Source organism: Pan troglodytes, chromosome 19, assembly GCF_028858775.2.
Source record: "Pan troglodytes isolate AG18354 chromosome 19, NHGRI_mPanTro3-v2.0_pri, whole genome shotgun sequence".
Classification (NCBI taxonomy): Eukaryota; Metazoa; Chordata; class Mammalia; order Primates; family Hominidae; genus Pan; species Pan troglodytes.
In genome coordinates, this window is record NC_072417.2 from 10,826,998 (window position 1) to 10,844,996 (window position 17,999).

Below are 17,999 nucleotides of genomic sequence, written 5' to 3' on the forward strand. Positions count from 1 at the left end.
CTGTCCTCGGCAGGACCAACAGCAGCACCTCTCAGTTTCCTTGGCCTCGTTCATTCAACACACACACGCTGGGTGCTGACCAGGCACCAGGCCCGTGCCCAGCTCAGTCCTCATTCAACACACACACGCTGGGTGCTGACCAGGCACCAGGCCCGTGCCCAGCCGCTCAGTCTCGCTGCTCGAGGGCTGGGCAGGGGTTTTTTTTGTACCCCCGCAAGGCCCCTCATGGGGTACACGTAGGAGGTTTCACTTAATCCTGTGGGTCTTTTTTAACCTTGGAAAGTAAATCCTTGGGCATCTTTAATGACTGGCAACTCCCACGCCAGTGGACCCCAAATCCCTGCTCGTCTCTTCCTCTGACGCTGTTCTCATTCCCAGGCAGAAACACTCTGCAAAGCCCCCAATGCAAATGAGATGTGAAATAACCTACTTCTCCCCCATCTCAAGTGTCAGCCCTCAGATTTTAACAGCCACAGCTCTGCCTACGTGTCCCCAGAGGCATAGCTTGCTTTTGTCTTTTCTGAAAGGCCTGAAACGGTGTAGGTGGAACTGCTGTATCAAGGCAGTCACAGAGCTGAAGGTGGTGACAGCAGGGAAACCAGGCTGGGCGTGGTGGCTCACACCTGTAACCCCAGCACTTTGGGAAGCCGAGGCAGGAGGATCGTTTGAGCTCAGGAGTTCGAGACCAGCCTGGGCAACAGAGCAAGACCCCGTCTCTACAAAAAATTTAAAACTTAGCCGGGCATGGTGGCACATACCTGTAGTCTCAGATACTCAGGAGGCTGAGAAGGATCCCTTGAGCCCAGGAGACAGAGGCTGCAGTGAGCCATGATTGCACCACTGCACTCCAGCCTGGGTAAGAGAGCAACACCCTGTCTCAAAAAAAAAAAAAAAAATTTACAGGGTAACCACACAGAGAGAGAGAGAGAGAGAGAAGAGAAAATGAAATTCAAACTTACTGCAAACGTGACCAGAATAATACGTAGGTACCTGTGGCCCCTGAGCACTCTCTGCCCAGAAAATGCCCAAGTGCTCCCAGGCTGCCGGGCACCTGGCTTGGGATGGGCAGTGTCGAGCATTCATGCTATTTGTCTTTTAATGCAGAAACGCAGGCCTGCTTCCATTTACCTGATTTATGTGGGTCTGGAAAGTCCCAGGCAGGCAGAATCTTTGCAAAGGAAACCTGATTTCGGCTCCCACCTGGGAGCTGCTTTTTGAAGGAGCCCAAGAGAAACCTCTCCATGAAGCAGAGAAGCTTCTAGGGAAAAAGAAGCCTCAACCCTCCTCACCCGCTTGGAAAAGGCCCAGTCCTCAGGTGTGCTGAGGACGGTGCTCCAGGCCCCGGGGGGCAGCGTCCCACACCCCTGCCTCCGCCAGCAGCCTCTGCACGGCCCAGCCCAGACTCCAGCTCCCAGGTGGCTCTCCGTGGGTCCTGCCAGGTACTTCTCCAACCTTCCTCCCCCCACCTCACCAGAGCCAGGGTTTGCTTACAGCCAGCAGCCAAGGCCATCCCCGGCTGACCTCGCCTGCTATCTGTGGGCCCAGCTGTCTCCTCTTGCTCACAGAAACACAAACAGACGTTTTTCTGTTGCAACTCCAGGGTTAGGCACTGCCCTGCCTGGGAACAAGCTGTCCGGTTCTCTGCACACTACCCATTCTCCTGGCAGAGGCTAAGACCCCAAATAAGTGAGAATGCCCATAAGAGGGCCAGCGGACGGCTCAGGCAACAGTGGGGGCCACCCCAGAACATGGCTTGCTACAGAGAAGACAGGCAGGGGGAAGGGTCAGACAGAACCACTGGCACTTAGCTAGGAGTTTTCAGGGCCTCTAGGAGGGACCCCCAAGATAACAAACATCCCTACACGTGCCCAGCCTGACCCTGCACTACCAAACTGGGAGAGGAAGAAGCCGCCTCCATGGGTGCTGCCCATCCGCCAGGTGCCCACCACTGACTGACCAACTGGAATCATCACAAGCCCCAGAGGACAACGCGATCATCACTCCTTACAGAAAGGAAGAAACCAGCTCAAGAGGGGCAGCCACTTGCCCAAGGCCCTGTAAGCCAGCACCAGGTGCCCAGTTTGGCCCAAAGGAGCTGGGCTGAGCCCAGGTGCTTTCTATCCCCCTCCTCCTCCCAAGGCGTCGGGTTGCAGGTGTGGTGCCTACAGGTGTGGTGCGTAACGAAAGCAATGACCCGGGTATTCTCCGAGCAACTGCCACACACCCAGCAGTGGGGAGCACAGAGTTCCCAGAAACTGTGAGTCGCGCCGTAATTGGCCAAACGGGAGTTCTGAGAAGAACTGGGCCGGGGCAGCCTGAAGGGGATTGCAGAGGAGACGGGCTGGCTGTTTCCCGGAGCAGGCAGGGGCCGGGACCTGTGGGACCTCAGTCACCAGCCCCCAGTGCCACTGTTGTCCACCCTAGGCCCTCAGAGCACAGGCAAAAAGGAGCTGGTGTCTGAGCCCTGGGGCATTTTCAAAGACAGCCCCTGCTCCCCACCAGACCCACTGCCTGAACCAGGTGTCACCCAGACCTCCTCAGTCACCCCATAGTCCTAAGGGGTCCCCCTGGCTCCAGGCTCCCCAGCTCAGACCCGGCCAATCCTGCCATCAGACAGGCTCTCCAAAGGCCCCGTTCCACCCAGACACCTCAAAATCAAGCCCAGGGTCCTCAGCTGGGAGTTCATGGCCATCCACAGACTCCACCCTGCCTTGCCAAATTTGTCTCCAGACAAACACACACCTGGTGTCATACCTCATGCCCAGGCCTCCCACATCCACACTCACTGCCCCCCACCCAGGCCTCCCCACATCCACACTCACTACCCCCCACCCAGGCCTCCCCACATCCACACTCACTGCCCCCCACCCAGGCCTCGCCACATCCACACTCACTGTCCCCCACCCAGGCCTCCCCACATCCACACTCACTACCCCCCCACCCAGGCCTCCCCACATCCACACTCACTGTCCCCACCCAGGCCTCCCCACATCCACACTCACTGTCCCCCACCCAGGCCTCCCCACATCCACACTCAATACCCCCCCACCCAGGCCTCCCCACATCCACACTCACTGTCCCCACCCAGGCCTCCCACATCCACACTCACTGTCCCCCACCCAGGCCTCCCCACATCCACACTCACTGTCCCCCACCCAGGCCTCCCCACATCCACACTCAATACCCCCCCACCCAGGCCTCCCCACATCCACACTCACTGTCCCCCACCCAGGCCTCCCCACATCCACACTCACTACCCCCCCACCCAGGCCTCCCCACATCCACACTCACTGTCCCCACCCAGGCCTCCCCACATCCACACTCACTGTCCCCCACCCAGGCCTCCCCACATCCACACTCAATACCCCCCCACCCAGGCCTCCCCACATCCACACTCACTGTCCCCACCCAGGCCTCCCACATCCACACTCACTGTCCCCCACCCAGGCCTCCCCACATCCACACTCACTCCCCCCACCCAGGCCTCCCTACACTCCACACTCACTACCCCCCAACCCAGGCCTCCCACATCCACACTCACTCCCCCCACCCAGGCCTCCCACATCCACACTCACTGTCCCCACCCAGGCCTCCCCACATCCACACTCACTGCCCCCTCCCAGGCCTCCCCACATCCACACTCACTGCCCCCCCACCCAGGCCTCCCACATCCACACTCACTACCCCCTCCCAGGCCTCCCCACATCCACACTCACTACCCCCTCCCAGGCCTCCCCACATCCACACTCACTGCCCCCCCCCCAGGCCTCCCACATCCACACTCACTACCCCCACCCAGGCCTCCCCACATCCACACTCACTCCCCCCCACCCAGGCCTCCCCACATCCACACTCACTGCCCCCCACCCAGGCCTCCCCACATCCACACTCACTGGCTCCTCCCAGGCCTCCCCACATCCACACTCACTCCCCCCACCCAGGCCTCCCCACATCCACACTCACTACCCCCCACCCAGGCCTCCCCACATCCACACTCACTACCCCCCACCCAGGCCTCCCCACATCCACACTCACTACCCCCCACCCAGGCCTCCCCACATCCACACTCACTGCCCCCCACCCAGGCCTCCCCACATCCACACTCACTGCCCCCTCCCAGGCCTCCCCACATCCACACTCACTGCCCCCCCACCCAGGCCTCCCACATCCACACTCACTACCCCCTCCCAGGCCTCCCCACATCCACACTCACTGCCCCCTCCCAGGCCTCCCCACATCCACACTCACTGTCCCCCACCCAGGCCTCCCCACATCCACACTCACTACCCCCACCCAGGCCTCCCCACATCCACACTCACTCCCCCCCACCCAGGCCTCCCCACATCCACACTCACTGCCCCCCACCCAGGCCTCCCCACATCCACACTCACTGCCCCCCAACCAGGCCTCTCCACATCCACACTCACTGGCTCCTCCCAGGCCTCCCCACATCCACACTCACTCCCCCCACCCAGGTCTCCCCACATCCACACTCACTACCCCTCACCCAGGCCTCCCCACATCCACACTCACTACCCCCACCCAGGCCTCCCACATCCACACTCACTACCCCCCACCCAGGCCTCCCCACATCCACACTCACTACCCCCACCCAGGCCTCCCCACATCCACACTCACTACCCCCCACCCAGGCCTCCCCACATCCACACTCACTACCCCCTCCAAGGCCTCCCCACATCCACACTCACTACCCCCACCCAGGCCTCCCGACATCCACACTCACTGCCCCCCACCCAGACCTCCCCACATCCACACTCACTGTCCCCACCCAGGTCTCCCCACATCCACACTCACTACCCCCCACCCAGGCCTCCCCACATCCACACTCACTGTCCCCACCCAGGTCTCCCCACATCCACACTCACTACCCCCCACCCAGGCCTCCCCACATCCACACTCACTGTCCCCCACCCAGGCCTCCCCACATCCACACTCACTACCCCTCACCCAGGCCTCCCCACATCCACACTCACTCCCCCCACCCAGGTCTCCCACATCCACACTCACTACCCCCACCCAGGCCTCCCCACATCCACACTCACTACCCCCTCCCAGGCCTCCCCACATCCACACTCACTACCCCCACCCAGGCCTCCCGACATCCACACTCACTGCCCCCACCCAGGCCTCCCTACACTCCACACTCACTACCCCCCAACCCAGGCCTCCCACATCCACACTCACTCCCCCCACCCAGGCCTCCCCACATCCACACTCACTGCCCCCCACCCAGGCCTCCCCACATCCACACTCACTACCCCTCACCCAGGCCTCCCCACATCCACACTCACTAACCATCACCCAGGCCTCCCCACATCCACACTCACTACCCCTCACCCAGGCCTCCCCACATCCACACTCACTACCCCTCACCCAGGCCTCCCCACATCCACACTCACTACCCCTCACCCAGGCCTCCCCACATCCACACTCACTACCCCTCACCCACGCCTCCCCACATCCACACTCACTACCCCTCACCCAGGCCTCCCTACACTCCACACTCACTGCCCCCCACCCAGGCCTCCCCACATCCACACTCACTACCCCCACCCAGGCCTCCCCACATCCACACTCACTGCCCCCCACCCAGGCCTCCCCACATCCACACTCACTGCCCCCCCACCCAGGCCTCCCACATCCACACTCACTGCCCCCCCACCCAGGCCTCCCCACATCCACACTCACTACCCCTCACCCAGGCCTCCCCACATCCACACTCACTACCCCTCACCCAGGCCTCCCCACATCCACACTCACTACCCCTCACCCAGGCCTCCCCACATCCACACTCACTACCCCTCACCCAGGCCTCCCCACATCCACATTCACTACCCCTCACCCAGGCCTCCCTACACTCCACACTCACTGCCCCCCACCCAGGCCTCCCCACATCCACACTCACTACCCCCACCCAGGCCTCCCCACATCCACACTCACTGCCCCCCACCCAGGCCTCCCCACATCCACACTCACTGCCCCCCCACCCAGGCCTCCCACATCCACACTCACTGCCCCCCCACCCAGGCCTCCCCACATCCACACTCACTACCCCTCACCCAGGCCTCCCCACATCCACACTCACTACCCCTCACCCAGGCCTCCCCACATCCACACTCACTACCCCTCACCCAGGCCTCCCCACATCCACACTCACTACCCCTCACCCAGGCCTCCCCACATCCACATTCACTACCCCTCACCCAGGCCTCCCCACATCCACACTCACTACCCCTCACCCAGGCCTCCCCACATCCACACTCACTACCCCTCACCCAGGCCTCCCTACACTCCACACTCACTGCCCCCCACCCAGGCCTCCCCACATCCACACTCACTACCCCCACCCAGGCCTCCCCACATCCACACTCACTACCCCTCACCCAGGCCTCCCCACATCCACACTCACTACCCCCACCCAGGCCTCCCACATCCACACTCACTACCCCCCACCCAGGCCTCCCCACATCCACACTCACTACCCCCACCCAGGCCTCCCCACATCCACACTCACTACCCCTCACCCACGCCTCCCCACATCCACACTCACTACCCCTCACCCAGGCCTCCCTACACTGCACACTCACTGCCCCCCACCCAGGCCTCCCCACATCCACACTCACTACCCCTCACCCAGGCCTCCCCACATCCACACTCACTACCCCTCACCCAGGTCTCCCCACATCCACACTCACTACCCCTCACCCAGGCCTCCCCACATCCACACTCACTACCCCTCACCCAGGCCTCCCCACATCCACACTCACTACCCCTCACCCAGGCCTCCCTACACTCCACACTCACTGCCCCCCACCCAGGCCTCCCCACATCCACACTCACTGCCCCCACCCAGGCCTCCCCACATCCACACTCACTACCCCCACCCAGGCCTCCCCACATCCACACTCACTGCCCCCCACCCAGGCCTCCCCACATCCACACTCACTGCCCCCCCACCCAGGCCTCCTACATCCACACTCACTGCCCCCCCACCCAGGCCTCCTACATCCACACTCACTGCCCCCCCACCCAGGCCTCCCCACATCCACACTCACTACCCCTCACCCAGGCCTCCCCACATCCACACTCACTACCCCTCACCCAGGCCTCCCCACATCCACACTCACTACCCCTCACCCACGCCTCCCCACATCCACACTCACTACCCCTCACCCAGGCCTCCCTACACTCCACACTCACTGCCCCCCACCCAGGCCTCCCCACATCCACACTCACTACCCCCACCCAGGCCTCCCCACATCCACACTCACTACCCTCACCCAGGCCTCCCCACATCCACACTCACTACCCCTCACCCAGGCCTCCCCACATCCACACTCACTACCCCTCACCCAGGCCTCCCCACAACCACACTCACTACCCCTCACCCAGGCCTCCCCACATCCACACTCACTACCCTCACCCAGGCCTCCCACATCCACACTCACTACCCCTCACCCAGGCCTCCCCACATCCACACTCACTACCCTCACCCAGGCCTCCCCACATCCACACTCACTACCCTCACCCAGGCCTCCCACATCCACACTCACTACCCCTCACCCAGGCCTCCCCACATCCACACTCACTACCCCTCACCCAGGCCTCCCCACATCCACACTCACTACCCCTCACCCAGGCCTCCCCACATCCACACTCACTACCCCTCACCCAGGCCTCCCCACATCCACACTCACTACCCCCCACCCACGCCTCCCCACATCCACACTCACTACCCCTCACCCAGGCCTCCCCACATCCACACTCACTACCCTCACCCAGGCCTCCCACATCCACACTCACTGCCCCCCACCCAGGCCTCCCACATCCACACTCACTGCCCCCCCACCCAGGCCTCCCACATCCACACTCACTGCCCTCACCCAGGCCTACCCACATCCACACTCACTACCCCTCACCCAGGCCTCCCACATCCACACTCACTACCCCTCACCCAGGCCTCCCCACATCCACACTTACTGCCGCCACCCAGGCCTCCCCACATCCACACTCACTACCCCTCACCCAGGCCTCCCCACATCCACACTCACTACCCCCACCCAGGCCTACCCACATCCACACTCACTACCCCTCACCCAGGCCTCCCCACATCCACACTCACTACCCCCACCCAGGCCTCCCCACATCCACACTCACTACCCCTCACCCAGGCCTCCCCACATCCACACTTACTGCCCCCCACCCAGGCCTCCCACATCCACACTCACTACCCCTCACCCAGGTCTCCCCACATCCACACTCACTGCCCCCCACCCAGGCCTCCCCACATCCACACTCACTACCCCCCACCCAGGCCTCCCCACATCCACACTCACTGCCCCCCCACCCAGGCCTCCTACATCCACACTCACTGCCCCCCCACCCAGGCCTCCTACATCCACACTCACTGCCCCCCCACCCAGGCCTCCCCACATCCACACTCACTACCCCTCACCCAGGCCTCCCCACATCCACACTCACTGCCCCTCACCCAGGCCTCCCCACATCCACACTCACTACCCCCCACCCAGGCCTCCCACATCCACACTCACTACCCCTCACCCAGGTCTCCCCACATCCACACTCACTACCCCCACCCAGGCCTCCCCACATCCACACTCACTGCCCCCCACCCAGGCCTCCCACATCCACACTCACTACCCCTCACCCAGGTCTCCCCACATCCACACTCACTACCCCCACCCAGGCCTCCCCACATCCACACTCACTGCCCCCCACCCAGGCCTCCCCACATCTACACTCACTACCCCCCACCCAGGCCTCCCCACATCCACACTCACTACCCCCCACCCAGGTCTCCCCACATCCACACTCACTGCCCCCCCACCCAGGCCTCCTACATCCACACTCACTACCCCTCACCCAGGTCTCCCCACATCCACACTCACTACCCCCCACCCAGGCCTCCTACATCCACACTCACTGCCCCCCACCCAGGCCTCCCCACATCCACACTCACTGCCCCCCCACCCAGGCCTCCTACATCCACACTCACTGCCCCCCCACCCAGGCCTCCTACATCCACACTCACTCCCCCCACCCAGGCCTCCCCACATCCACACTCACTGCCCCCCACCCAGGCCTCCCCACATCCACACTCACTACCCCCCACCCAGGCCTCCCCACATCCACACTCACTACCCCCCACCCAGGTCTCCCCACATCCACACTCACTGCCCCCCCACCCAGGCCTCCTACATCCACACTCACTACCCCTCACCCAGGTCTCCCCACATCCACACTCACTACCCCCCACCCAGGCCTCCTACATCCACACTCACTGCCCCCCACCCAGGCCTCCCCACATCCACACTCACTGCCCCCCCACCCAGGCCTCCTACATCCACACTCACTGCCCCCCCACCCAGGCCTCCTACATCCACACTCACTCCCCCCACCCAGGCCTCCCCACATCCACACTTACTGCCCAGGGCTGAAGCAATCGCCGCCTCATCCTCATAAGCACACTGTTTTTACCTCTTCCCAGAACTTCCCAGTTTCTGGTGAACGTGTCTGACCTCTCCTACTGGACCAAACACTCCCTCAGAGCAGGATGCCTCCTGCCCATATGGTACTGAAAACTGTGGCACTGGAATAGAACTGAGAGCCCAGAAATAAACCCATACATCCGTGGTCAACTGACTTTCAACAAGGGTGCCGAGACCATACAACGGAGAAAGAACAGTCTTTTCAACAACATCTGCTGGGACAAGTGGAGAGCCACCTGCAGAAGGATGACGTGGACCCTGACATCACACCATTGCAAAATTTAACTCAAACGGATCAAAACCTAATGCAAGAGCTAAAACTATGAAATTCGTACAAGGAATGTCAGGGTAAATTTTCATGACTTCAGATTTGGCAGTGATTTCTTAGAGGACACCAAAAAATAGGTGTCATCTATATTTTGGTGTCATCTAAGATTTGGCAATGATTTCTTAGATGACACCATACACAACAAAAGAAAAAAGAGACAAATTGGATTTTTTGTCATAATTTTTTTGAGACGGGGTCGTGCCGTGCTCTTTAGGTTCATCTCAAACTCCTGGGCTCAAGTTGTCCTCCCACCTCGGCCCCCCAGATAGCTGAGATGACAGGCATACACCATATGCCTGGCTGACTTTATCGTAATTTGTAAATTTGTCATAATTTACAACCTTGTCCATCAAAGGACACTATCGAGAAGGTGAAAAGACAGCCCATAGAATGGGAGAAGATATTTGCAAACCATGTATCTCATAAGGGTCTAGTATCTACACTATATAAATAATTCTCACAACTCAACAACAAAATGACAATTCCATTTAAACACGGGCAAAGGATTTGAAAAGACATTTCCCCAAAGATAAGCAAATGCCCAAAAATCACATGAAAAAAGACTCAATATTGTTAACCATCAGGAAAATACAAATCAAAACCACCATGAGATACCACTTCACATCCACTAGGATGGCTACACTAAAAAATATGAAAAATAACAAGTGTTCGTGAGGATGTGGAGAAACTGGAACACTTGTGCCTTGTTGGTGGGAATGGAGATGGTGCAGCCACTATGGAAGACAGTTTAGTTCCTCAACAAGTTAACACACAATTATCATCTGACCCAACAATTTCGCTCCCAGGTATAGACCCAAAAGAATTGAAAGCAAGTGTTCAAATTAAAACCTGTACACCAATGTTCATAGCAGCACCATTCACAATAGCCAAAGGGGGAAACAACTCAAATGTCCATCAACTGGAAAAAGGACAAACAAAATATGGTGTATCCATACAAAGGGATATTATTAGGCTATAAAAAGGAATGAAGTATCGATTCATGCTACAACACAGACAAACCTTGAAAATCTGTTAAAAGAAGCCAGTCACAAAAAAACCACATATTATATGATCCCATTTATGTAAAATGTTCAGAATAGACAAATTTATAGAGACAGAAAGTAGATTAGTGGTTGCCTACGGCTTGTTGGGGTCAGGGAAGGGGGACAGCAAAAGGGAATAGGGTTTCTGTATGTGGTGATGATTGGTGATGGTGATTAGAAGGTCATCCATGACCTCCCCCATTACTCTGGTGAATGAAGACCATCTATCCCAAATTAATATGTTATTAATTTATTCTCCTCATAGAGAATTTATAGTGTCTCATTGACCAACCAGCCAGACATGATGCTAATCTGGGTTCCAAAAACAAGAAACACCACGACAGATAGAGGAAATTGTTAGTGATGGAATCCAAATGTCAGGCATGTAAGTTTCACTATAACATTTGTTCCACTTTGCTGCATGTTTTTAATTATTCATAATAAATTATTATAAAAGTAAAATTACAAGTAGATATTTTGGGCATTCAACCTGTAGAAACCAGGTTCACAACACTAGGAGGACACAGACAATGACCTTGCAAGGTCCCACTTGCAAAAAAAACACATCCATGCCTGTTCCTGCTCCCCACAGGTGTCCACAGGTGACACACCAGGTGACAAGGCTGCCTCAGGGAAGCAGAAGATGCAGGACTTCCCTATCGTGGCACAGGACTGAGGGCTGTGGAGTCAGTCTCTACGTAAACACATTCAGCTCTCTGAGTTCAAACCAAGTCAGAAAATGGGCAGAGCCACTGCTTTTATTAGCTCCAAATGAATCTGGCAAGGGATGCTGGGACTGACCAAGCAGGCGCTCAACCCTGTCACTCACTCCAGGTAGCCCTGCCAACAGGCTGATGAATTCTCTTCTTCTGACAGGTGACAAAGGGCAGTGGTTACAGGTCTGGGCTCAGGGTCGCGTATCTGAGGTTTGCATTCTGGTTGCGAATTATGAGCTTGGTGACCTTGGGCAACTTCCTTCATTTCTCTAAGCCTTAGGTGCATCATCTATAAATGAGTAGCTGCCTCCTGGGGCTATTGGGAAGAATAAATTCAACCGGTGGTTCTGAATCGGAGTGATTTTGTCCCCCAAGAGACATTTGGAAATATCTGCAGACATAGTTGGGGGTGCTACTGACTACTATCCATCCAGTGGGTAGAGGCCAGGAATACTGCTCAAAATCCCTGAGGCACAAAACAGCCCCCATGACACAGTTATCCAGCCTAAACACCAAAGCACTGGAGTTGAGAAAACCTGATAGAGGTGGTGTAGGTAACACAACCAGCATAAAGCCTGTCACAGTGTGCATTCTCAGGGTAGGGCCATCATGGCTGTATTCATCATCACCATCATCATCATCATCATAATATTCACCATCATCACCATCAGTCATCATCATTACCATCACCATCACTGTCATCTCTGTCATCACCACCATCATCACTATCATCACCACCATCATCATCACCATCATCCTCATATTACCATCATTGTCACCGTCATCATCGTCACCACTGTCATCATCGTCCTCACTATCATCACCATCATTGTCACCATCATATTCACCTCCAGTCATCATCACCATCAGACATTGTCATCATCACCATCATCATTTTTACCATCATGATCACCAACACCACTATAATCACCCTCATCATCATCACCATCATTGTCAATCACCATCACCATCATCACTATCATCACCATCACTGTTACATCATCATCATATTCACCTCCATCAGTCACCATCACCACCATCACTGTCATCTCAGTTACCACCACCATCACTATAATCATCACCATCACCATCACCATTATTACCATCATCGTCACCAACACCACTATCATCACCATCATCATTATTACCATCATCGTTACCAACACGACTATCATCACCATCATCATCATCACCACCATCAGACGTCATCACCATCATCACCCACATCATCATCACCATCACCACTATCAGACATCATCACCACTATCATCACCATCACCCACATCATCATCACCATCACCATCACTGTCATCTCTGTCACCACCACCATCATCACTATCATCATCACCATCATCATGATCACCATCATCATCACCAACACCACTATCATTGCCCTCATCATCACCATCATTGTCAATCAGCATCACCATCATCACTATCATCACCATCACTGTTACATCATCGTCATATTCACCTCCATCAGTCACCATCACCATCATCACTGTCATCTCTGTCACCACCACCATCACTATAATCATCACCATCACCATCACCATTATTACCATCATCATCACCAACACCACTATCATCACCATCATCATTATTACCATCATTGTTACCAACACCACTATCATCACCATCATCATTATTACCATCATCGTTACCAACACCACTATCATCACCATCATCATCATCACCACCATCAGACGTCATCACCATCATCACCCACATCATCATCACCATCACCACTATCAGACATCATCACCACTATCATCACCATCACCCACATCATCATCACCATCACCATCACTGTCATCTCTGTCACCACCACCATCATCACTATCATCATCACCATCATCATGATCACCATCATCACCAACACCACTATCATCACCCTCATCATCACCATCATTGTCAATCAGCATCACCATCATCACTATCATCACCATCACTGTTACATCATCGTCATATTCACCTCCATCAGTCACCATCACCATCATCACTGTCATCTCTGTCACCACCACCATCAATATCATCATCACCATCATTGTCAATCACCATCACCATCATCACTATCATCACAATCACTGTTACATCATCATATTCACCTCCATCAGACATTGTCACCATCAGTCATCACTATCCTCATCATCATCCCTTCTGTATTGTGGGAAATGCCCAGAGGGGCTCATATCTGGGCAGGAGCCTGATGAATAGAAAGTGTATATACTGGGAAGAGGAATCAGCATGAGGGGAAAGGCCACCTGGCCTTGCTGAGAGAGGCAGGAGGCCTGTTGGTGAGGCCATATCAAAAACCATCCTGGCCTGTAATCCCAGCATTTTGGGAGGCCAAGGCAGGAGGATTGATTGAGCCCAGGAGTTTGAATCCAGCCTGGGCAACATGGTGAAACCTTGTCTCTGAAAACACACACACACACACACACACACACACACACACAGAAAAAATTAGCTGGGCTCAGTGACACACACCTGTAATCCCAGCTACTTGGGAGGCTGAGGTAGGAGGGTCACCTGAGCCTGGGGAGGTTAAGCCTGCAGTGAGCCATGATCGTGCCACTGCACTCCAGGCTGGGCTACAGAGTGAGACCCTGTCTCAAAGGCAAACAAACAAACAGAACACCCTAAATCCCATCTGCAAAGGTGGCAGTAGCTGGCAAGTCTACAGCCACTGCTGTGAGGACTCCATCTGCCTGGTCACTTTCCCACCTCTCTAACTTCTCATTGCCATTAGCAGGAACTTCCTCAAACAAAACCACCGGGGGGTTCATCCTCAGAGAAGCTGGAAGGGGGAATCCCTGGGGTTTCTACACCTGTATAGCCAGGCTTGGAGAAACAGAAACAGCCACCCAGGACTGGCTAGAGAACTGAGTCCTGGGGCAAGTGAGAGGAGGCTAGGAGCAGTGCCCTGAGGCTGAGAAGTGGGTGCCTGCTGGGGCATGCGTGCTCCCCATCTGTGTGCACACCCTGCTGGGGCATGCGTGCTCCTCATCTGCGTGCACACCCTGCTGGGCATGCGTGCTCCCCATCTACACGCACACCCTGCTGGGGCACGCCTGCTCCCCATCTGCGCGCACACCCTGCTGGGGCACGCCTGCTCCCCATCTGCGCGCACACCCTGCTGGGGCACGCCTGCTCCCCATCTGCGCACACACCCTGCTGGGGCACGCGTGCTCCCCATCTGCGCGCACACCCTGCTGGGGCACGCCGGCTCCCCATCTGCGCGCACACCCTGCTGGGGCATGCGTGCTCCCCATCTGCACGCACACCCTGCTGAGGCAAGCATGCTCCCCATCTGCCCCATCTGCTCACACACCCTGCTGGGGCATGCATGCTCCCCACCTGCACACACACCCTGACTTTGCACTGTAAGGACAAATGGGATGCCAGTGGGCTCTGAGTCTCGAAGACCAGGACATAAGGGAAACACAAAATGTCACATGGGGGAGGTGAAAGGTTTGTCTGTCAATGATCAATTAGGAGAACCACCATTGTGGGCTTACCATTTGCAAGGTTTAGTGCCAAGTGCTTTATGGAATCATCTCCTTTATCTTTCAAAGTAACCCTATGAGGCAGGTTTTAACAACCCCATTGTACAGGTGAGCAAACTGAGGCTCAGAGAGGTAAATGACAGCTGGTAAGTGACAAAGGCCCAGGATTTGAACTCCAAGCATAAGCTCTTAACCACAAGCATAGTCCAGCTTCTCAACACTTCATAGTACTCTTTGCTAGACAGAACTATGTGTGTTTGGGGCCTTTTCCCGTCCCAGTTGTGTTAGTCCGTTTTCACGCTGCTGATAAGGCATACCCGAGACTGGGCAATTTACAAAAGAAAGAGGTTTAATGGACTTACAGTTCCACGTGGCTGGGGAAGCCTCACAATCATGGTGGAAGGCAAGGAGGAGCAAGTCACGTCTTACATAAACAGCAGCAGGCAAAGAAAGAGCTTGTGCAGGAAAACTCCCCCTTACAGAACCATCAGCTCTCGTGAGACTTATTCACTATCATGAGAACAGCACGGGAAAGACCCGCCCCCATGATTCAATGACCTCCACGGGGTCTCTCCCACAACAGGTGGGAATGCAAGATGAGATTTGGGTGGGCACACAGCCAAACCATATCATCAGTCATCCCGTGTACGCACATAATCTTTTTTCCTTCTCCTTTCAGATAAGTCAGAGACAATAAATAAGATTATAAATAGAAAAACACTCTTTTGTAAAAAATAAGAAAACAAACAACAGACACTTCACTGAAGATATACAAATGGCAACCAAGCCAATGAAAAGATGTCCAACATGATACGTAATTAGGGAATTGCAAATTAAAACAACAAGATACTACTACACACCTGTTAGAACAGCCCAGATCCAAAACACTGACAACACCAAATGCTAGTGAGGATGTGCGGCAACAGGAACCTCAAACACTGTAAAATGGCCCAGCCGGCCGGGCGCGGTGGCTCATGCCTGTAATCCCAGCACTTTGGGAGGCCGAGGCGGGAGGATCACGAGGTCAGGAGATCGAGACCATCCTGGCTAACATGGTGAAACCCCGTCTCTACTAAAAATACAAAAAATTAGCCAGGCATGGTGGCGGGCACCTGTAGTCCCAGCTATTCAGGAGGCTGAGGCAGGAGAATGGCGTGAACCTGGGAGGCAGAAGTTGCAGTGAGCCAAGATCGTGCCACTGCGCTCCAGCCTGGGCAACAGAGCGAGACTCCGTCTCAGATTTAAAAATAAATAAATAAATAAATAAAAATAAAGCCAACCTGGGCAGCACAGTGGGACTCCGTATCTATGAAAAATAAAAAATTTTCAACAGGGAACCCTCAAGCACTGCAAAACAGTACAGCCAACCTGGGTAGCACAGTGGGACTTTGTATCTGTGAAAAATAAAAACATGTTCAGCCAGGCGTGAGGGCACACGTCCACAGTCCCAGCTCCTCGGGAGGCTGAGATGGGAGGATGGCTTGAGCCCTGGAGCTCGGGGTGGCAGGGAGCTGTGACTGTACAACCACACTCCAGCCTGGGTGACAGAGCAAGACTCGGTTCCAAAAAAAAAAAAAAAAAAACCAGCCCAGCCACTTTGGAAGGTAGTTTGTTACAAATGCTCTTACCAAAGGATCCTGCAATCACATTCCTTGGTATATGCAAATGAACTGAACATTTATGCAAATAAACTGAACAGTTATCTCTATTCAAGAACCGGCACACTCATGTTGACTAAATATTTATTCATAATTGCAAAAACTTGGAAGCAACCAAGATGTCCTTCATCAGGTGAATAAACAAAATATGGTACCATATATTCATACGATGGAACATAATTCAGTGATAAAAGAATGAGCTAGTAAGGCTGGGCAGGATGGCTCATGCCTGTAATCCCAGCATTTTAGGAGACCGAGGTGGAAGGATTACTTGAGGCTAGGAGTTCAAGGCCAGCCTGAGCAAAATAGTGAAATCCCATCTCTACCAAAAAAAAAAAAATTAAATTAATTAAAAGAAAAATGAGGCTACTCTGGGCACCCTGCCTATGGGGTAACCCTTCTCTGCAAGGAGCAGTTAAAAAAAAAAAAGGAGCTGGCAAGCCACAAAGAGACATGGAGGAATTTTAAACGCATGCTGCTAAGGGAAGGAAACCAGTCTGAAAGGACTACTTACTGCAGGGTTCCAACTACGTCTATGACATTCTGGAAAAGGCCAAACTATGGAGACAGTAAAAAGACCAGGGATTTGGGGGTGGAACAGGAAGGATGAGGACATGGATTGCAGGGGATTTTGAAGGCAGCGAAGCCATTATTCTCCCCACATGTCCTTAACACATTGGTTGAAGCCCACACTACCTACACCTCCAAGATCCAACCCTAAGTGTACACTACACGTTTCAGTTAATAATAATGTATCAGTATTACCACATTTATTGTAACAAATGCACCGCACCAAAGCAAGATGTTAATCATGGGAAATTGAAAGAGGTAAGAGGTTAGACGGGAACTCTGTACTTTTTGTTCAATTTTTTCTGTAAACCTAACACTGTTCAAGAAAAAAAAAAAAGTAAAGTGCTACCAAATGCAATGAAAAAATTTTTAATTTTCTTCTTCATAGAGAAAAAAAAAATAGCACACCAATGGTCATCAATGGGGAAGAATCTTGCCACGCCACTAATATTACATTTGAGTGTCATACCCTCCCGAATGCTTTTGTGTGGATTAATCACAGGCGCCCATCATCCCTGTTTGCTAAAGGAGGAAGGTACGTACTGTCCATGCCTGTGTTCCATCCCCACCACGTGGCCCTCCCTTGGGAGTGCAGAACACTGAAAGGTCAACAAATACTGGGCCCCAGTTCTTTTTCTTCATCAC

General features: G+C 54.7%; 1 protein-coding gene across 20 annotated transcripts in view; it reads right to left on the bottom strand.

The window, feature by feature from the left end:
- The window catches only part of RPH3AL (rabphilin 3A like (without C2 domains)), a 232,033-nt gene that overhangs the window by 143,358 nt on the left and 70,676 nt on the right, over positions 1–17,999 (bottom strand). Inside the window, exon 1 of one of the 20 annotated variants that reach the window (XM_054670927.2) lies at positions 1,492–1,571. The exons of 16 other annotated variants lie outside the window; for them this stretch is intronic. The gene's annotated coding sequence lies outside the window, so the exon portion shown is untranslated. Of the gene's footprint in view, positions 1–758; positions 859–1,128; positions 1,219–1,289; positions 1,389–1,491; positions 1,572–17,999 lie in introns of those variants that run through there. 3 more of the 20 variants (XM_054670924.2, XM_063799486.1, XM_054670926.2) reach the window with 3 other exon arrangements.